Raw genomic sequence first — 22,944 nt, forward strand, 5'->3', positions numbered from 1 at the left:
GCCCAGCTCTGGCCATCTCATTTTAAACTGGAAACTGCCTTCCCCTTGTCTCTGCCCCAGAAACCCCCTCTCCCTGATCATATTATTTCTATCACCTTCTAGAATACCATATATTTCACATGACTGTCATGACTGTAGTTTATGTTCTGCTCCTCCTCAGTCCTACAGGGACAAGGATCCTTATTTGTTCACTGACTGACCTCAGGTGGCTTGACCTGTACCCGTGGCACAGCAGTCAATACAAATTGACAGGATGGAAGGAGGGATCGTTCCTTACATTCACAGGTGAGTGAACGAAGATTCCGGGGGACTGAGAGTTTCGCTCAGGCACAGAGCTGGTAAGTGTCAGGCCAAGGTGGGTTTCAGGTACCTATGAACCTGAGGGAGGCTTGAGTGATTCCCTTTCCATTGATTAGTATTTCTCAGGTGTCTCTTTTTCTGGCTTTAACTTTTGACTTCTTTCTGTTATTCTTCTAAGCTTTCAACCAGTTTTAAGTTTTAATTCTGCTTTGTCTCAGGTAAACAAATGAAATCTGTAAATCTTTTCACTCATTATTTATTTCATCTAAATACATTGTGATTAGTGATGGTGTTTTATTTCTGGCATCTTGTTTTGTGATTTCTATTTGCTTTGCTCTGCTTTTCTCCTGCCTGTTATATACCTTGCAGTCATGGTTAAAAACATGGCGTCTAGAGACAGCCTATCCGGGCTTGGTTCCCTCCCTTGCTAACCATGTAACCAGTATATGTAATCCCTTTGAGACTCACTTTCTTCATGTACAAAAAGTGGTACTATCCGCCTCAAAGACTGTGAGCATTAAGTGATAAAATAGATGAAGAACTTAGAATAGTGACTGGCCTATTTTGCGTTCTTCATTTTGACTTCTTTATTTTTATTCTCTTTTTAAACAATTACTTTAGAGATTACTGCTGAATTTTAATGAACACCTTAGATATTGAAGATTAAAATGTTACTTAACCCATTCATTGAATTTTATATACCAAATGATATCTGTATTTTGTTTCCGTAAGTTCTGTTTGGTTCTTTAAAAAATTAATGTTTTCTTTTTCATGATGTCCTGATTGTTCATTATGTTATATAAGATTCATTTTATCTTTTAATGATTCAGTCATACTTCTTTTATGCTCTCTCTTAGATTGTTTCATAATTTTAGGCTCTGGAATATTAATCATCTTGTTTTTTACGGTTAGATCTTTCTTCCCAGTGGCACTGATTTCCTTCTGTTTTTAGTTGTGTGTCTGTGTGTGTGTAGAGTTGTGGGAGCTTCTCTATAGTGAGTACATTTTTTTTCCTATGATTGTCCCTTACATCTTGGTTTTTAAAGTTTCCCTAGAGAACAATTTTGTTTTGCTTATCCTAAGGCTCCAGGTGATATGATCAACCTTGAATTATTATGTTTTTTGGTTTGGGAATTCCGGAATCTTCAGTGGAGTATCAATTTGGATTCCACATTCATATAAAACAGGGGCGTGGAGATTAGATTTTTTTAAGGGAGACTGTTTTTCCCTAGAGAACCGGTTGTTACACCCCTTTCCTGTGTGCACATGTGGAGAACTTTGAGTCTCCCTTTCAGTGAAGAGGCAAGTCTTCCAATACGTCTTATGCAGAGGTTTCTATAAAGGAAGACTCTTCTACATCTGGTATGGACCCTGTTTCCTAAATGGACATTGTATCCCTATTTATGTGCAGATGAAAACCCCTTCCCTCCAGGGTGCGGTGGCATCAGCTCACAAGATTACCATTTTGGCGTTAAGTGTCCTCTTTGTATTGTCACCTGGGAACTTCTCTCTCCATAGTTAGCTCTGTGCTACTTTTGTTGTATTTTATCCGGCATTACTGAAAGTTTTACTTAAAAGGGATCCTAATTAGTTCTGTTTACCTGTTTCCAGAGCTGAAAGCTTCAGTTCTAGAGTATCTGTTTGATTTTTCTTAAAACTACATTCCAGTATATTTCTCTGGTGAAAGTCTTGACCCTGTAATATATTCTCCCATTATTTCTTTATTTTCTTGAATGTATTAAAAGTATTTTATAGCCTTTATTGGTAACTCTGATGCCTACATCACCTGGGGTTTGCATCCTTTGTCTAATATCTCTTATTCTCATTTTATCCATCATATAGTCTTGACATGATGCATGTCTAGAAATTCTGTATTACATGGCAGACATTGCAAATGAAAAATCCATATCTTATCTTCCGTAAGAGGCTTTCTACCTTCCCGTTAGGCAGACAGGGTGAGGGACTGATCATCTCACTCCAATCAGGCCCTGAGTTTTGTCAGGACAGAAGTGCCTTTTTTCTTAAGACAGCTTTGAGGTATACTTGGCAAAATAATTTTCACACATTTAAAGTGTACAACTTAATACATTTTGACATAAGTGTATCCCCAAGAAACCATGACCACATTCAAGACAGTGAACATACCCATCACCCACAAAACTCTTCTCCTTCATTTTGTTGTCCCTCCCTCCCTCCCCATCTATTCCCGTGGAAACCATTGATCTGCTTTCTATCACAACATACTGGTTTGCATTTTCAAGATCGTTGTATGGATGGATTCATGCAGTATCTACTCTATGTTGTCTGACTTCTTTCATTCAGTGTAATTATTTTCAGAGTCATCTGTGTTCCTGTATTAATAGCTTATTTTAATTATAGCAGAGTATTGCTTAGTGCTGAGTTTTTCCTGAATAGTTTATTGTGAGCAGTGTTTGGATAGACCATCCTTTGTTTCTTCATTTACTTCTTGATGGATGCATGGGTTGTTTACAACTTGAGCTATTATAAATAATATTGCAGTGAATATTTGGTTACAAGTCTTTGTATGGACATATGCTTTTCTTTTCTAAAGCATCAGATGAGTAATATCTGGCTTATATGGCAGAATGGTGTTTACCATTTTTAAAGAAACTGTTAAACAGTTTTCCAAAATGGTTGTGCTATTGTAAATTCCTCGTGGTGTGTATCAGTTCTGGTTGCTCTATTTCCTTGCCAGCACTTTGTAATGTCGGTCTTTCTAATCGTATACATTCTAGTATGTATGTGTACTACTATCTCACTGTGGTTTTTAAAAGCATTTCTCTAATGACTAATGGCATCTTTAATCAGCATCTTTTCATATGCTTATTATCCATCTGGATATCTTTACTGACGTGTGTTTTCTGGCCTCATTCATTCATTCAGGTGTTTGCATTATTATTGAGTTTTGAAAACTTTTTATTCTGGATCAGACACAAAGAGAGACCTTTATCAGATATATGATCTGCAAATAGCTTCTGTCTATGGCTTGTCTTTTCATTTGCTTTGCAGTGTTTAGAAGAGCTTTGAAGAGTCTTCATTTTTGTAAAGTTCACTCTATCAGTTACTTTTTTTAAAATAGGTTATACTTTTGGTGTCATAGCAAAGAAATATTTGCCAAACCCAAGATCATAAAGCTTAAGCCTATGCTTTTTCTCCTAGCTGTTTTATAGTTTTAGATTTCCTATTAAGATCTATGATCCACTTAGAGTTAATTTTTGTATATTTTGTGAGGTGTGGATCAAAGTTCACTTTTTTTTTTTGCATATCACTATCTAACAATTCTAGCACTACTTGTAGAAAAGATCCTTTTCTCCACTGCATCCTTTTGAGAATCAATTGTCTATATAAGTGTTCGTTTAGTTCTGAACTTTCTATTCTGTTCCATTATTCTACTTCCCTGTTTTACACCAACACCTTACTTTCTGATTACTGTAGCTTTATAAAAAAAGTCTGAAAATCAGATAGTGTAAGTCTTCCAAATTTGTTTTTCTTGTTCAAAGTTGTTTTGGATATTTGGGATCCTTTGCATTTTCATATGAATTTTAGAATCAGTTTTTAAATTCCTTACATCCTCTTCTGCCAAAATTCCACCCATGTCTTTGGCCATCTCCAAAGCCACATTTTCTGAAGAGGTCTCTCTAGATCCCAGGTGAAAGTAATTTCTCTTTCATCTGTGCTCCATTCACATTTCATAATATTTGATTACATTTATTCATATTTGGCTTTATGCACTTGTCTGATCTTTCCTGCCATATAGTAAACCTCTCAAGATTAGGAATCTTGACTTCGTTCCCTCTGTCTGCTGAGAAAACTAGTTCTATGCTTTGCAGGAGTGAGCCCTGCAGTAAGAGGTATCTGCAGCACACATCTATCTCATTGCTTGCATATTGTCAAGGAATCCTGCAGATTTAGAATTGTTTATTGATTGTTGTCTCCAAGACGGCTCAGTCTTTTTTATTTCTATTACTACTGCTGCAGTTTCAAAGAACAATGGGCTAATTATTTTCCAAATATGAAAACATACTGTAATTGAGTTGTGATGCAAATTATGTGCTGCTGTGTCTTAAAAACCTGCTTAGTGTTCACAGGCTCCTTCACTCATGGAACTTTTGGGAGAATGACATATCCTTAGAGATAGCACTGCTGACTTTGGCGACTTGAGCTGCAGTATCTGAACTCACTCCTGCTGTTTTTCCAGTGTCCCCTCTAGCCCTCCTCCAGCCCTCCACGCCCGAACCTGCAGTTCTGCCCTTGAAAAGCCTATTACTTCTCAGTAAGACTTCCCTATGGAACATAATCATATCCTTCTTGCGGGGACATTCAGTCCAGTGAACTGACAGCAGGGGAAAATGTTTAGTCTGCTCTTGGTAGAGCCTAAACTCTTCCATACTTATTAGAAGCAAATCCAATGAGGAAGCTGTGTTGGCATTTAACAAATCAGCATAAATGTCTGATGAGGAAGATCAGCTTCCCCATCCCCCTCAGGCATCATGTTGGTGTGACACTCACCGTGGCTAACATTTTCTCCTGTGTGCAATGTAAGTTTCAAGATATTATGAATGGCTTTTTGTTTTTCTTCCTTGGTCTTTCCACATTCACTGTGTCTGGTGAGATTATATGAATCCTGCTTATTTTCAGCCCAGCATTTAACCTTTTTAAAGGATCACGTGTTTAAAAGGCTAGTGGACAATTTGTTAGAAGATAGAAATCCTTAGATTTTGGTCCTAGAGTTGAATCTTGGTTAGGGGTGAATGAAAATTCCCATTAAAATTTTAAATTCAGTGTTACAAAGTTTTAAAAATAGTTAAATATTAGCCAATTCTATTAAACACTTTAGCAGTTATTTACTTTTAATCCTGTTTCTGGGGCAATTTTGCAATGATTCCCTCCCTTTGTTGATTCCCTCTTTGTCAGAATCCTTGAGAGGCCCCTGTCATCACTGTCAGTATCATCATCATCATCATCATGGAACTGATTCCTCTGGAAGATTCTAGGAAAATAAACAGATGGGTGGGGTTATGTGTACGTCAATGTGTGCATATACAATAAGAACAGTTATCAGACATTAGATGCAAGATATCCATTTTATTTGGAGAAGAATGTGCTCATGAAATCCTGATGTGGTGAATGAAGGAAGCAGTGGGAACAGGATAGTCAATGGAAAGGAGGAGGAAGTGAGCGAAGCGGGGAGCATAGATCCTTGGTTAGCCGACCATCAAATTGGTGTGAATGAGGGGAGTGTGGTGGCAGAATCATGTTCCTCCCCCGCCACAGGTTAGCCAACAGTAACATGTTTCTGTACATGGCAAAAGGGATGACAGATATATTAGGAGAAATATCTTAGAGGATTTCTGTATTCTAAATTCTCTATTAGCCTTTTAAACCCATGATACATTATTAAAGTTTAGTGGAGGGCCACAAATAAAAAGGATTCATATAATCTCACCACACATACTGAAGGTAGAAAGACTAAGGAAGAAAAAAAAAAGTCATTCATAAGTGCCTTTAACCTTAAATTGCTCATGGGAGGAAATGTCACACAAGGTGAGTGTCACAGCCACATACATAATGCCTGAATGGGAGGGGAGAAGGGGATCCTGAGATGAGACAATAGGGTGAGTAGCCTGGATTGTCCAGGTGGGCCCAATGTAATCACAGGGGTCTTTAAAATGGAGGACATAGCCCAGCTGAGTTTAAAATCAGAGGGAGGTGTAGCCATGGAGCAGTTTTCAGAAAGGCTGCTGGCCATGAAAATGGAGGAAGTCGTGGGACACAAGCTAAGGAAGGTGGGTGACCTCTGGAAACTGGAAAAAAAAAAAACAAAAAAGAGGAAACATTCTCTTCTAGATCCTCTAGAAGGAAGGAACCGTGCTGGCAACTTGAATTTAGCTCAATGAGAACTGTGTTGGATCTCTGACCTCCACAACCATAAGGTGATAAATCTGTGTTTGTTTAAGCTGTTAAGCTTATGGAAGTTTGTTACAGTGGTAATATAAAAATAACATAGTGAGCGGTAGTGTAAGGGATTAAAGTTCTAGGCTGGGGTGTGGAGAGGATTCTGACATTTACACCTAAAAAACAACCAGGTGCAGTGGGAAGGTGTTTTAAGGAAGATCTACCTGGCAGGGCTGTTAATAGGACTGTTTGGTGTGAGGAGAGCATTGGAGTAGAGGAATCAATTAAATCTCTACCAGAAAAATAAGGAATAAAATATAACAGTGCTTCAGTGTTAGTGGATGCAGGAATGGAAATGGGCAGAGAGATATAAACATTACTTTGAAATTAGCTACAGGTTTGATGATTGCATGTTGGGGAGAGTTAGCTGATGTGTGGACTGAATGTTTGCATCCCCTCAAAATCCATATGTCAAAACCCCATCTCCCAGGGTGATGGTATTGGGAGGCGGGGCCTTTGGGAAGTGATTACTAGGATTAAATAAGGTCATGAGAGTAGAGCCCTCATGAATGGGATTAGTGCCCTTATAAAGGGCCCCAGATTGCTTGCTTCTCTCTGGCCCATGAAGATAGTGGGAAGACAGCCATCTTCGAGACATGAAGGCTATCATCTCCCAGATGCATTGACCTCAGCCTCCAAAACTTAAGGAAAATGCTAGTTGTTTAAGCCACCCGGCCCATGGTAATTTGTTACAGCATCCCAGACTGACGAAGACAGTGGAGAATGCCTCTGAGTTTGACACTGATTGCCTGGAGAATGCTGAAACCCAGGGAAGTGGGCAGCACAGACGTTTACTCATTTAATCCTGGCAACACGGTACGAGATAGAGTCTACATATTCCTCGCTATTTAAAAGGGAAGGAAAAAGAGGCACAAACAACAACAACAACAACAACAACAACAACAACAACAACAAATTTTTCCAAGATTCACACAGAACCCCCTGGAGGCAGAGTGAGAATTTATACTCAGGCAGGCTGACCCCAGAGCCCCTGCTCATAACTACTAAGTCAGATCACCTTGCTTATGTGGATCAATTTTTTTCAAGTGTGATATGAGGGTACTATGTCCAGTAACTTATAATTTCAAAATAACTCACTGTAAGGGAAACATTAGTCGCAGGCATTGCAAACCACATTAAGCTACACATACAAAAATAACTCGTTAGGGCAAGATAACCAATAATGTTTTTAAATATTATACTTGCTGTACCTTTGCAATAAAATGTGTATTTATAATTCTGTCTGCCTACAGAACAACTTCATAATCCTGAATATGGCTGGTGGCTCCCATGGTGGACAGCAAGGGCCTAGAGAATTTAAGTGACTTGTCCAGCCTCGCCCAGGAAGCTAGTGGTGGGATCAGAGCTATAGGTTGGGACTTTTCCTTCCTATCCAACAAGTCCCTCATGGAGGCTTAGAAGCTTCTCCTTTGGTGCCCAGCTGTCTATCCGTACTTATGACATCTTGTCAGGTGTCCGAGCCTGCTCCTGAACATAAGCCAGTAACAACATCTGCTCTTTTCTGGCCAGGTAATACATTCTAGCAACTTCCATTGACTTCTTGGCATCAGTTCTTACCTGGAAGGGTAGTGGCTAGAGATGCAAATGTGTCCACATGACAGGGTTTTCATAAACATAGCAGGAGTTGTCAAAAGAAGAAAACGTCAGGAAGACGAGTGAAAGCAGGTCATTTAATATACCAAATGGGTACTTTCAATGTATGTTTGTGTTTCCAAGTCCAGACTTGTTCTGCTCGTGCATTACAGGCCAATAAATCGGGAGACCAGGTTTTGGGGCAAGAAATAGCGACTTTAATTTGGAAACCCAGCTGAGAAGATGGAAGTCTAATGTCCTGGAAAACCATTCCCCAAAGTCAGAATTCAGGCTCTTCTTATATTAAAAAGGGGAAGCAGGAATGCTTGGTTGTTGCAAACTTGGTTTATGAATTCTTTGTTGTTAAAGTCTTTTGTTCTTGCAGCTCTTCACCTGGGTCAGATCCGTGTAAACCTCCAACAAACAAATGTTATTTTCTATTCTGTAACATGTTATCTTTATATGAATGGAAAAGTGTTAATATCCTTTAAAGTCAGAGCCTTGAGAATAGGGTCTCCTGTATATTTCAGGCTCTAGGCAACATTGTTTTACAAAAGGTGCAGAACCAACAAGACTAAACCTAGGAAACAGGGCACAGGGTTAAACTCAAAAGAACAGATCTAACATGGAGTCAGATTTGTTCTTTCCTATTTCAGTAGTGCCATGGAGAAGGCACTTTGGGCAGCTTGTTGTAGGGTTCTGGATGCTTTCTCTCTCAGCCTCTGGGCGCCTCTATTGCAAACCCTTCATAGCTGTCTGGCCTGCTGGAAAACCACTCCGACTGTTTTGCCCGTAAGATGCGTTCTGTTTATAACTCATCTCTACTCCTTGGAAAACAACTCAAGAAAAACACAAGTTGGTTTTCCACCAGCGTTGGGCAGGGGTGAGGGATAGCATGTAATCATTTTATAAAATAAAAATAAAAATTAAAATTAAAATTAAAATAATAATAAAAATAATAAAAGAAGTATTAAAACAGCACTGGGCACATAGGAGAGAGTCAATAAATGTTTCCTGGCTTAAATTAAAAGTGATGGCTCAGTGATTCTATGGCTGCTCTATTTGCTGAGCTTGTTACTCCTTTGCTCCATTACAATTTTTTTAACTGAAAAAGAAATACATGCATATGGTTAAAAAAATTCAAACAGAGCACAAAAATACACAAGTGTAAGAAGTTTTCCCTCACCCTCTGTTCTTTCAGCCCTCCCTGGAGATGTCACTGTTTATTATCCTTTGTGTGCTTTTCCAGATATGCTATGCACATTCCCACCTATGTATGTAAATTCCTTTAAACTTTTACTTATTTTTAACTTAAAGGGGTTTAAATCCTCAAGTGCTTTCTGCCCAGGTAATAGAAAAGAACAAATCTGACTCCATACTAGATATTTTCCTTTGAATTTAACCCTGTGCTCTGTCTCCTAGGCTTCATCTTGCTTGTGAAACAGTGTTGCCTAGAGCCTGAAATATACAGGAGAGCCTATTCTGAAGGTTCTGACCTTTAAGGATATTTAACACTTTTCCATCCATATAAAGATAACAAGTTGCAGAAAAGAAAATAACGTTTGTTTTGCTGGAGGTTTACAGAGATTTGACTCAGGCAGATAGCTGCAAGAACAAAGGATTCTAACAAAAAAGAACTCCTACACCAAGAAGTTTGCTACAACCAAGCACATAGGAAAGGAGCCTGAATTCTGACTTGGGGAGATGGTTTTCCAGGACATTTGTTTGCCATCAAGGTCTACAGAAACTTGCTATTCCATGTCCCAACACCTGGTCTCTGAAATTATTGGCCTGTCCTGCACTGAGGAGAATGAATTTGGACTCGGTAACACTCCTATCTACTTAGCAAGCTGGACACTGGATCTGAGGACAGCTCTCCCACACCCAGGGACCTACTGTGAGCCCTTGATGGTTCCACTAGGGTGGGGTGTGGTTTACTCAGGAGGGATGGGGACTATGCACCAACACTGAGGCAGTCCGCTCTGTCTGGGGCTCTGATCTTGTACCTCCCACTCCCCACCAGCCCAACACCTGGAACAGTGGAGCTAAGACAGAGATCGTGCCTGCCTGTTTCCCAGCGTGTAAAAGGGGAATATGTACTCTTCCCAAGGTAGTTCTGAGCGGCAACACCCGCGGGTGCTTGTTTCCCAGAGCAACAGGGAACCCAGCTCCGGGTGGGGGCAATGGGTGTGATCCCGTAGGGGTTCTGCAGAGGCCTCGGCTGGAGGGCTGGGCCAGGGAGGGAAAACTTGAGCTGCGGGCCTTGAAGTGTTAGAGAAGGGTACAGAGGCAGGACTGACTTCTGTTTCAGGATGCCCCCAGAGGTAAACCTTTTTCTCTCCATCTCTACTACTCCCCTCCCATCTCCAGATCCCTCCCTTCTCTCTGTACTTCCTGTCCATCTGTCTCCCTCCACTTTTCCCCTCCTCCTCTCCTCCTCCCATCTTCTCCCTCCCTTCCACAGCTTCTCTCACAGAAACCAGAGGATCGCTGGCCCTCCTGCGCATGCACAGTCAGTGCCAGGTGGACCGCGGTTTGGAAGCTCCAGCTCCGAGCCGGGGATCGGCCCCAAAGTCTTCTCAGCTCTGTCGCCCGGTAAGCCTTTAGCTCCTGCCCCGGGGACGGGGCCTCCGGCTGTGGAAGTGCAAGGTGGGGGGCTCACGGAAAAGGTTCATGCGGCTGCTGGAGGGCGGTCCACGTGTCACAGCCCGAGAGGGCACGAGTCAGCGTGTGTTCAGCTATATTGCTCGGGCCAGGCCCCTCTGCCCACGCCACCTGCCCCGGCGCCCTGGCCACAGCTGTCCAGGGCCAGGTGTGCACCTGCCGCCTCTCGCCCCAGCCGGGCTCCCCTCAGTCTGCGGCTGGAGTCCCCTTCCCTTCTCCCGACCGTGAGTCCTCTCCTTCCAGGCTTCCTCTCCTCAGCCGCCGGCCCGTCCCTGTCCCTGGGCGGGCTGTGTCCCGGGCGGGCGGGGTCTGCGGACCCGGACGGGGCAGCTGGGGCTGGGGCTGGGGCTGGGGATGGCCTCCGAGCGGAGCTGCGGTCCGCGTCCCCAATCCCCCGCTTTCCCTGCCCCGTGACCCCTGGGCTGCCCTCCTCTCCCTTTCCCGCTCCCTCAGGACCAGCTCGGTGGCGTCGGCGCTGCTCCCAGGGCTGAGAGCCTCCGGCCGTAAAGCCCAGTTTGTCCTGGTGAAGTCTGCAAAAGGGAGCGTCAGTGCTGAGGGAGCTTCCTTCTCCTCCCTCAGTGTTTCTGCCCCAGGTAAGTACCTTGAACACTTTCAGTTGTTATGATGGCGGTGCTTGTTGATGTCACGTGTTTTTATAGTGAGAGGGATTACAGTGTTGAAAGCAGGGCTTTGTTAAGTTAAAAATGAACTGAAGGCATGAGGCTGCGACATCCTCCTTCCTTCCCTCTCCCAGAGTGAATCATGTGACCGCTGATTTTAGGAATATAGTTACAGTCCCTAAGTAGTCCAGCCCATCTAGTATGTGTTAACAGGAACAGCACCACCAGAGGCGTTGAAGACCTAGGGACATTGCAGTCCTAAAGAGCTCCTGGCACAGTTTGGTTTGTTTTGGTTTTTTCTTTTTCTTAAATTGTGCGGCAGACTAGTTGTATAGAGGGGAAAATAATTGTCAAGAAATTATTTTTCATATAACAGCTTTATTGTGATATTGTTCACACACCGTGAAGTCCATCCATTTAAATGGTACAATTCAGCAGCTTTTAGCATATTCACAGTGCTGCAACCATTATTATTCCAGAACGTTTTCATCACTTCAGAAAGAACAGTGGAAATCAATGACCTATTCACCCTTACCCAGTGGTGGTTCTAAAGAAGTTTCTTGGCTATTCCTGACCATAAATTAACTTTCTACATTCCATGAAATACCTGGTAGGAATTCTAATCAGCATTGCATTGAATCTGCCTATCAATACAGGAAGAATTAATGTCTTTATGGCATAAACTTCTTCTAACCATGAATATATCTGAGACCCTATCTTTTCATCTGTCCAGAGCCTGGCCCATGGGAAGTCCTCACTAATTTTTGGGCTTGTGAATGATGAGATTCTATACATTGTTAGTTGCAAATCTAGCCTTTCACAGAAGAGAAAAGTAACCTCAGTGAAGCCAAGTGACTCTCTGATGGTCAGAAAGGGTGACAGTCAGTGCTGGAGTGATACAGTGGACTTGCTGCTTGCAGCCAGAATTCTCCACCACCTACAGCTACGGGGATTACAGTGTTCTTTTATTTTTTTAAAGACTTGCTTTTATTTTTCTAATTATTTTTTATTGAAGTGTAGTTAACTTACAATGTTAGTTTCAGGTGTACAGCAGAGATTCAGTTATAAACATATTCATATGTATATACATACGTTTTAGATTGTTTTTAGTACAACTCATTACAAGGACTTGAACATAGTTCCCTGTGCTATATAGCAGGTCCTTGTCATTTATTTAATATTTATTAATGTGTATCTGTTAATCCCCCTTTTCCTGCCTGCTAACCACAGTTTGTTTCTATGCCCATGAGTCCACTTCTAGCAGCACCATTTTTCCTAGTTAATATATGCTGCTTGGCTGCTTTCAGTTTCAGTAATTCCATCTTATCTGTGGGCGTTTTTCTTCTGGTGGGCCTCTATGTGGTTTGCACACGTGGTAATAGAGATCTGTATTTCGGAGAACTCCAGGCCTCGTGTAGTCCCTGGTAGAGAGCGCCCACTGAGCTGATGCTTGAACTGGGAAAAAAAACATAGTAAATGTTGGTATTTCCACTATGGTTGAGACTTCCAGGTTTCTATAACCTCTCTAGCCAACCTTAATGTTGGCTGCACACATACTGGGTAATTTGGTGGAAATCCATGGTATGGTGATGTAGAGACAGGGCTTTGTATGCTTCTTCTCTTTCCTTTTTCTAACACTCATTCTCCTGGGCCTCCCAGATCCTCCCACAACAGTGCTCAGGGCTGGCTTGGTGCTGCACTCAGGCAATATTTCTTAATAAGACCCTTTCCTCATCTCTTCTGAGCCTCCGTTTCCTTCTCTGCACAATGAGACTGTAGACTAGATAAGTCCTTTTCCCTTCTTTTAAAACCATGTTTCCTTTGAGAAACAGAAAATGCAAATCTCTCCTCCCATTCCAACCCTTTAGATTTTGATATGTCCTCCAAGGAGTGACATAGCTCTCTGTGGAAAGCTGATGTGATTGTGATTCCAGGTGGCACAGAAAAGACTCTTCAGAGATTTATTGCAGGGAAAGGGCAGGAAAGGAGCAGTATGTCACACTTTCTAGTGTGAGCAATGGAGCAGGGGATTGGGTTTAAATACGGTGTCTGATGTGGCCTCTCTCTAATCTTGCACAATGTGATAAACCTCTCTCCCTCAGTTTCTTCATGTATGAAGTTGGGGTGATAGTATTTTAGGGTTTTTGTGAAAGATACACATAATCCATTTGTGTCTCGGTAGAAACTAGAGCTGCTAGGGAGTCAGTGATTTCTTTAAAAAAAAAAAAATCTTGTCCATAGCACTCTGTCTGTGTGTATTTTGAAGTTCCTGGAGGGTGAGGGTTGAAACTAAAGTCCATCATGGGACAGGTGGCCCATGGTCCTATGTGCCCCAGATTGCCCCCTCCTCCCCAGTCCTCTTCCTCTCAGTCCAGAATGAAGTTCCCTAGTAGATTTATACAGAGTTCTTGTGGAAATGGCTTTTCATTTTATTGTTTCACCAAGAAGGGCTGCCATCATGATCTCTCTGGTCAGGTTTTGCTGACCTGAAGGCTATGCAATTGGGGGTTTTTTTTTAATAAAAAGAAAAAAAATTACAAATACAAACTTAGACCTAGGGTGGTGACAGGGGCTCTTGGAAGTGGGGGCCATTAGCTTTGTTAGCTTCAGGTGCAGTGTCCTCTGGCCACGAGGACCCATCCTCGTGCTCTTAAGTTGGAGGGACCAGTGGGTTCAGTGGGAAATTTAACTGAGTGTATCTCATGGTCTAGGGATTGTCCTATTTGTGCTGTGTGTTCCTTATTTGAGACAGTGAGCTCATTTAACCTCAATAGTCTCTTTAAAAATTAGACTTTTAATTTTGTGATGTAACTTAGATTCCCATGTAGTTGTAAGAGATAATATGGAGAGGGCCTATGGACAATTTGCCCAATTTTCCTTAACGGTTCAATATTGCAAAATTCAGGTACAATTCATTACTGACTCACTAACCCTTTGAGGTTTGTGTTATTGCCCTCATTTCTATTCAGGATTAAACTGGGGCTTAGAGAAGCACACAGGCCTGCCCATGTCACCCACATGGTTAGTGTAGAGTCGGGTGAACGTGGGCTTGGGATTTCCAGGCAGTACCATTATGATGGTCTGTGGCAGTGAGCAGCATTCACTTTGCTTGTTTATTCATTCATTCAACAAACATTTATTGAATAACCTCTGTGTGTCAGATGCTTTAATAGGGTTATCAGATTATTCAGCAGTACTGAAAATCAGGTAATGTTTTCTGTTTTTTAATCTGAGAAAATTAGCTCTGAGAGGTTATAACCCCCCGAAAGGTAATATAGCTGATAAAGGAGGGATAGTAAATTTGTACAGTCCCCCCTTTTTATGCAGGTTGTAACCTAGGCATTTAACATTTGCAAATTTCCTTAATCCAGATAATTTCTTGTAAGGCAAGGATTTTTTTTTTTAATTGAAGTATAGTCAAGTTTACAATGTTGTGTCAATTGCAAGCTGTTTTTTTGAATTTTGAATTAAAAAATATTTTTTGAGGAGGGTAATTAGGTTTTTTTATTTGTTTCATTTTTTAAAATGAGGTACTGGGGATTAAACACAGGACCTCATACTTGATAAGCACGTGCTCTACCACTGAACTGTACCCTCCTCCCCAAGGCAAGTTTTCTTATCCATTATTCTGCAGCTTAGGAGTTCAAATAAATTGGAGTTGAAATCCAGATGTTTTGATCCCACTGTGGTTCTTTTCTTTATATTCTGCTTAAAGGGGTGTGGAAAGCAGTTCCTTTGTTCATTTCTTTATTCAGCAGTTTTGAGCACTGTCTTTGCATCAGGGTTTGGCTAGGTGCTTGGAACAGAAAACAAGAAATGACCCTGCTCTGCAGGGGCAGGAAGCCTAGACCAAAAGCTGGGTAATGTGATCCGACCTACAGTAGCCATGTGCAGACACTGAGGACAAACTGTACCCCCGTCTTTGCTTGGGCTTCCCTTGCCTTCTGGCTGGTACACACCAGGTCACCGCAACCCAGAGGGGCCCACAGCCCACAGCAGAGTAAGTATATCGATCTCCTCTCCCCTCTTGGCAGGGGCTGCAACATGAGCATCCCTGACTATGTGCAGTGCACTGAGAACGACCAGATTCTCCCTGTGGTGGTCCAAGCCATTGGGATCATCTCAGAGGAGAATTTCTTTTGCATCTATAAGCGAATCTCCTTGGTGAGCCAGATCAGCCCCTGCGGCTCCCATTGGGCACTCTGTATCCACTACAGGCACCACTATGCACCCGAGAATGGGTGGGGAATCTTCCAGACCCACAGCAAGGTAGTGGGCCTTGTCACCATTGCCGACTGCCTCTCGGCCAAGGCCTTCGATAAGCTCCACTTGCAGAGGAGCTGTATGGCACATCGTTAATGACTCTCAGCTCTTTGTGCTGCATGGGGAGGTAGCCGAGCAGAAGTGCGCCGAAGTGGCCTTCAATCTACGAGGACTGCAGGCTGGTGGAGAAGAGTATCGAGGACTTCACTGCATCACTCTTCATCATGCTCAAGTCCAAGTTGCTGGATAGGGCCCCCAACAAGTCTGGGGATAAGATCCCCCTCCTCTGCACCTTGTTTGAGAAGGAGGACTTCATGGGATTGGACACAGACAGCAGGTAAGTCTACCTGGAGGCCCGGCCACCCTCTCTGTGTGCCAGATTGCTTCCCTATATCCAGGAAGGGATCATCAAGGAAGAGGGCTGTCTTGTAGCCAAGACTGGATGGAGGTGCAGCCTGCTGGTTTACAGACATTTAAAAGTGAATCCACCTTTGTTTCAGAGAGATACTTTTAGGGATATTGTGTACACTTACTCCAGCTTTTCAGCCAGGACCCCTGGTGGGACCCCTGGAGTTGCTGTCCAAAAGAGTAGCCACAGCCTCTGATGCTAGGAGCGCTGGGGAGGAGGCTGGTCTGAGCTGACATGTGCTGTAGGTCAAATGTACATCAGATGCTGAGACATCTAATAAAAGGAATGTAATCTACCTTGTTACTTTCTATATTGATTACATGTCAAATTGATAGTATTTTACTTACAGTAGAATAAGTAAGATCTGTTCTTAAAATCACTTTCTAGTATTTGTTTTTTGTTTGTTTCTTTGTTTACTTTTTAAATGTGGCAACTGGGAAAGTTTCTTTACATGGATCTCATTTCATTTCTGTTGGGCAGCCTGTCCTGGGACAGTCTCATCCCTTTGCTTAGATAAGAGATGCTGAATCCCGAGTTGCAGAAAGAGGCTCTGGTTGAGCTGGGGGTGGAGCCGGTGTCTCCTGACTCCTAGGCGCAGCACCTGCACGGCTCAGGCCCTCTCTTCATGCCCGACAGCCACCATGCCAGGATAGGTCATCAGAAACACCGCCAGGGATTTCCGAATGAACTCCTTACGCAGGGAAAGGCGTGTCACGGAGTATGGGACAGAGCAGGGAAAGGTTCATCCTCACTTTGTCCCTGTGATTAGGTCAAAGGCCTCACTTTGCCTAGAAATTGCAGACGAGCTCTTCTGGGCTGCCTACCCCCCCCCCCCACTTTCTGTTCTGTTTCCCCGTGTGTCCATTGTGCCGTCCCTCGGGCAGAAGAGGTTGAGATGCCTTTGCCGAGAGGTGGTCCCCCTTTGCTGGGGAGAGTGAGGGAAGTTGTGTACCCCCAGCCTACGGCCTCGGGCATTGAGTCTGGAGAGTGCTCATGGTGGTATCACAGGTGACGGTCGGAGAACCTAGCATGTGCAGCCGGGTCCGCTGTGGAGGCGGTGCTCTGTGATTCTTGAACTTGCCCAAGATCAGATCCTACATTCTGGTTGTTGGTCAGTTGGAGGAGAAGGTGCCAGAGAATTGAAAAAAAGAATGTCCAGACCAGCCCTGTGAGTGAGAGGCACAGGGGACCCGAGTCCCACCTGCGTGTGGATGCCTGGCGAACTCTGCATGAATTTTCAGTTCCTCCCCGGATATTCCTCTGTGGCTTAAGGAAGGGGCAAGGCATGTCGTGGCAATGATCTGTACTTGTCCTCACAGGGCCCTGCGATCTACATGTCCGCACTCCCCTTCTGCTCCTTGGAGATGAGGTGGCAGGTTTAGGAGCCTGGGCACTGCTGAAGGCACAGCTGCCAGCACCGGGCTTCTCCCAGACTGGCTGCATTCACCTCACCTGTCACCTCCTGCTGAGCCCCCAGGCGTTAGTCCAGGTAGGTGCATCGGTGCAACGTAAGCAGGGACCAACTTCTCCCCGTGGACAGACTGCTGCGTGAGCAGTGGAAGCCTGGAGCCATGCCCCAGCCCCATGGCCAGTGCTTCCTCTTTTGTCATAGGAGGCACTGGTGACATTTTTGCTCAGCAACTGCTTGGCTCTGAGTCTGTAGACCCACCAGAGAATGCCAGCTTGTTTTTGCCTTTTCAAGTCTGTCCTTGGGATTTAGCAGAGTAGATGGATGTGTGCTTAGCCCACAGCGGTTGACACTGTCACCATTGTTTACCCAGAACCTCGTGTACCAGGCATGGTTCTCGGCATCAAAATACAGCAGCGCATTAAACCTCCCTCCTGGTGGGTCTGTCTGTTTTGGTACAAAAAGCACCCAGCCAGCATCTGAACGTCAGTGAGATAACACGGCCGGTGAGTCGGGTCAAGCACGTTCTTCTCCAGTCACTTTTACTCCATTGTTCCTTTTACTATTCTACAGTCATTAATTTATAAAACAATGCTTTGGTGCAGGAGCAGAGCCGAATCCTCTCCTGCTACTTTTGGTGGGAGTGAGTAAAACTGTCCAGCCTGAAATGTGACCACAATTTGTAGCTCAAAAGCTGTCTAGACGCATGTAGGTGGAGTTTTGGTTTGGGGCTCTGACCACGTTGGTGTCCCCCGGCAGCGCTGCTCCACACAGGCCCCTGCCTTCCCTGGAGCAGGAGGTGAGGATGGGTCTCACTGTCCCTGCGTCCCTGGCCTCACACACTCACGTAAATTCTTGTACAGGCTGTCAAATTCATTTTTGTTCTTGTGTGTTTCTAATTTTCGCTTGTTCCTGTTTTCCTTTTTCTTTTTTCCTTTTTCTCTTGTACTGCCCTTTGAGTATGTTGTTGCGTCTGAAAAGGTGGGCTGTGCACACCCTGCATTGGAAATAGCTGGATCGCCCTCCATGCTGTCTCCATCGCTTTAAAAAGCAAAAACTTAACAGCTGCCTTGATTCATGTATTATCCTAGACATCTTTTAATTTTCTAATTTTTTGGAATGTTTGCTTTGTTATCACATCACCCACTGGTGTTTGATACCTGTTAAAATCCTTGCTTTGAGGAACCTGTTTGGTCCTCCTCATATTTGGTGACAAATGCGCCCTTATTAAATTTGTTTGTTTGTTTTGAAGAAGTGAGATTGGAATTGATTTAGGCGGCTGCTAAATGATTCTTTTCATGGAGTATTTAAACTTCTAAAGTCAAAGTCTGCAGCACCTTGCTCGATATCTGCTTTTACACAAAAGTGCTCAGCACGCGGTTCCTGGCTGTCGCTGTGTGACGTGCGTGATAGCCCTTCCTGGCCGGCGTTCACTGGTGAGGAAGTGGCAGGCTCGGAGGTGAGCAGCTGCAGGGTACGCTGTTGGAGGAAGCAGTCACTTTTTTTTTTTTTTTTTTGCATTCAAATTCCCCTATGTCATTTACTTTACTTTGCCTTCATAAAGGGGCAGTATCGGGTCCAAAATCCATGCCACTCTTTTGTTCCCTGTACGAGGCTGGTTTTTCTGAGTATCAGGACAACATGGCCTTCTCCGAAGAGGCTGGCTCACCTGGATCTGGTGGACACAGGGACCGCTAAAGGGGACCGTGTGTTCCACTCTGCTTCATCCAGTGGGCATTCAGAGTCGGGTCTGTGGTTTGCCTCAGCAGCTGTGCAGGCCTCCCTGCACTGGCCTTTACTTTTAACCCACGTTGGCAGTAAATGGCTGACTCTGTGTCTGTTGCAGCTGACGTCCACCACTGACGGCCGTGTCGTTACTTTTCCGTAGTGAGACCCCAATACCCTAGTCAGCCGTGAAGGAAGATGCTTTGGCCGAACAAACCTTGCATTCTCACCCCTACCATGGTTCATCTCACCCAGGGGAAGGGTTTGGCCACCACCATCATGCTGACCATGAGGCCTTGTTTCTCCTTTCATGCTCTGGTCCAAATGTAGACACTGCGTTTTTCACTGACTTGGTCTCGCTTGAGACAGGCCAGAATTTATGAAAGAGTCCACCACATTCTGGGTGGGGAACAGAACAGAAGTAAGTGTCGCAAATAGAAGGAGTCTAGGCTGTCTGGGTTGGCAAATGCAGGCTGGGATCTGTGATGGCTGGACTGTGCCCTGGACACAGGCCTTTCCCGTGGCTCCTGAGAGCCCAGGGGTCGGAGTGAGAACAGCCTTGCCTGGGTTCCTCTATTCTCTTCTGCTCACTGGCAGGTGTGTCTGCTAATTAGGAGCTCCCCCAGACCTCAGGTCCTTCAAAGCTCAGACCATGGGCGAACCTTGAGTCCCTTCTTCTGGGCCTCCTGTGTGAGTACCCAGTGCCTTCTGAGGTGACCAGCGGCAGGAGATGCCTCCTCCTCCAGGGAGCACCATTCGGAGGACTGTGACTCACTACACCATGCTGTGAGCTTGTGGGGTGACGGCCATGGTCCCTGCAGAACCAGACTTGAGATGGACTTAGCGATGGAAATAACAGGACTGATTCCAGGGCAGGGCTGGTGGGAGGGAACAGGGGATATTGAATGTGACCTCAAACACCTAGGTGGGTGATCTTTCTGTTAGTTAAATGGGGAGCCTGGGAGGTACCTGCCAGGAATCGAATTCCAGAGTAAATGGTGGACATGAGGCATTTTTAAGATGCCATTTGTCATCCAAGTTAGGACTTCAAAGAGGCACTCGGGTCTATGAGCCTGGGGCTCAGGTGAAGGTGCCGGACTAGAGATACACGTTGGGATTCGTCCTTCTTAGCTGGAGTTCACAGCCTTACATGTGGGTTAGCTCTTCTCAAGAGGTGCAGACTGAAGCTGAGGGAGGGCAGGGCTGTGCCTCGGTTGGAGGAAAGCCCAGACAATGAGGCTTTGGTGTGTCAGTCAGTGGCATTTGGGATTTTCAGAGCAATGCCATTTATCCTTAAAGGGCTGGGTGGTGGGCAGGGCCAGCCAGGATGAAATATAAAGAGAGGGTCGTGGCCACGTGTGCATCTTGGGAAGATGCAGAGGCTGCAGGGTCCGGGAGGGGAGACTCCTCAGAAGCTGGAGTTGGAGTGGGGAGTGGGGAGAAAGTAGTCACACTTACCTGTGACGGCGGGAAGGAGTCCTAGGGAGTCCCCACCCTACCGGACTCTCTTTCCCATGAACAGAAAGCAATCAGACAGAGGATCTGAGATGAAAAGGGATGGGTGCTGTGAGGGGAGCCAACCTGGAGAATGGTGCTTGGACAGTTCTGGAATAGTCTTCCTGCAAAATAGAGTTAAAAAAACACAGACTCTAAAGAATATTGACAGTAACTGAGGAGGAGGCAGTTTTTCTGGCCTCCTAAGGGTAAGTCATGTATACGGGGATACACAGAATAATCGGCTAGTCTCTTGCGGGGGCTTGATCCTTACCAGAGGCAACAGTGCAAGTTTAAAGGGGGAGAAGGGCAGCGGAGGGAAACTAGCCAGGCCTCGTGTCAGGTACCAGTCGGCCGCCCTAATTGCGTGCTCCATTCACATCCATCCTTCCCATGTGGGCGGTGGCAGCCCCCTTTTGCGGATTGGCAAGACTTCTCAGAGGGGTTAAGGTATCGGTCCATTTAACGGCTAGTAAATGCTGTAGCAGGATTCAAGCTGGGCCTTGTCAGACTTAAAGGGCATGTTTTATCTACTAATTCCGGTACCTCCCTGTTGTACCTGGAATGGTGAAGTGGGTCAGTTTTGGAGCCTTTCAGAAAAAGTGCGATTTAAGTGCCTCAGGACTGTTTCACAAAGCTCAGTGTTCTTTGATTGTTCGGAAACAACGCAGTGCTTTACGCCCCACCGATGTAAGGTCTTACTCCTTTGACGATGACGTGGTTGCAAATGACATACAGGTGCAAAACCAGACTTAGCAGCTTCTGAAGGGAAACTCTCCAGTTCTTCCTTGATCCGCTGTCTTCTGCGGGATGTAACTCTGCTGCAGCGTAAGCCTGAGTTTTCCGTATGGATTGAGGGTTTGATAACCAATGTTAACATAAAACGATCAGATGGAGAAAATCGACGTTGGCAATTTATTTTTGGGTTTCATTAGACAAGATGCACTATCGGTTAATGGCCCATATAACGTATGAAATTGAGTACAGAACATTGCATTTCTTACTTTCTACTTAGAACTGTGTTCCATTGTAAGGTTGTCTGCTTTGAAAATTCAGCTCAGCCACTAGGGCGCCTGTCAGTGTGTTGGTGTGATTGCATTTACACAGTGCATGTAATCTGGGCTTCCTCAACCCCAAACACTCCAGTGCAGAATCATGGGCTGTAGCAATCACTTAGTTATACAAATACTTCTGAAACTATATGATTCCAAAAGAAAAAAAAAAAAAAAAGAGAGAGAGAGAGATTGCCTTTATCAAAGTTCATTTGGAATTAAACTGCAAACTGTTGTTGAGCAGTTCTGGCTTGCTTCATATATGAATATATACATTTCTTTGCATGTAACTTGGTTTTTGGACTAGAACACCAAGCTCTTGTTTTCCATGAGCCACAAAAATCGTAGCCAAATGACACACGTATGAAACATTTTATTCTTTTTTTCTGAGAAAGGATCCTTAAATTTGGAACTTGGGCTCTGATTTTGCTTTTAGCTCTTCCTTACCCTCTTGTCATCTCACTCCTATTTCCCATGAGGCCTCCAAGATGTCATGGTCTCAAAGGAGTGGGTGGACAAACACCATTTGGTCGCCATGCACTGCTGCTCTAGAGGAAGCCCAGCCAAGAACTAAAGGACATTATCAGAGAGGACTTCCTGGAAGAAATGGGCTCTACATTCAGTTCTGAGGACAGAGTAAGAGTCAGCCAGGAGAAGGAGTCAAGAAGGTGGCTCAGGTGGCAGGTGAAGCCCGGGCAGAGACATGGAGGCTTGTGGGGTGGGGACCCGGGGAAAGTGCCCTCTGTGGTCCAGGGTGAATGGTGCCCCTACTGGGGAGGACACTGGAGAGGACCTGGGAGGAGGGCTTTGGAGGAGCTTGGGTTTTACTAAAACTGACCCAGGAGGCAGTGAAGGGTGTCAACAGGAAGTGACTCTCAGGAAAGGTACTTCTGGTTTTGCTTCTGATATTCTACAGAAAGAAAGGCCGGGATGGGCGAGAGCAGGTAAGTCTCTCCCTTTGAGACCCATCCCGTCATTCATTTATTCATAACATGCACACTTCTGAGTGTCTAGGGGAGAGTGGACCCACATTAATAAGCAAAATTTATTAGCTTCTTGGGAGCTTAGCAGTGTCAGTAGTTGACTTAGCCTAGAATGTTCTAGGAACAGAGGAACAAAGTGCAGAGGTTGGAGGGAGGGAAGGCTTCCTTGAGAAACAGTCAAGATGAGCCTGGAGGCAAGTGGGAAGTAGGAGCAATTCAGGGGTCCCCTGAGGTCACTGGGGACCACGGTACTGAGGTGAGGCTTGGCGAGCAGGGTCAGGGTCAGGGTCAGGGGTGGGGCTAGAACTGTAGCAGGGAGCCTCTGAAGTGTTTGAAGTGGGGGTTGTTGTAATCAAATTTGTGCTTTGGGAAGGCTGCCCTGGCTATGTGTGTGTGTGTGTGTAGCGGGGAAGAGGTGGAGGGTGCCACCAACTGGGGGGGCATTAGAAGACCATTC

Source organism: Camelus dromedarius, chromosome 13 (genome assembly GCF_036321535.1).
Source record: "Camelus dromedarius isolate mCamDro1 chromosome 13, mCamDro1.pat, whole genome shotgun sequence".
In the NCBI taxonomy this organism is placed as follows: domain Eukaryota; kingdom Metazoa; phylum Chordata; class Mammalia; order Artiodactyla; family Camelidae; genus Camelus; species Camelus dromedarius.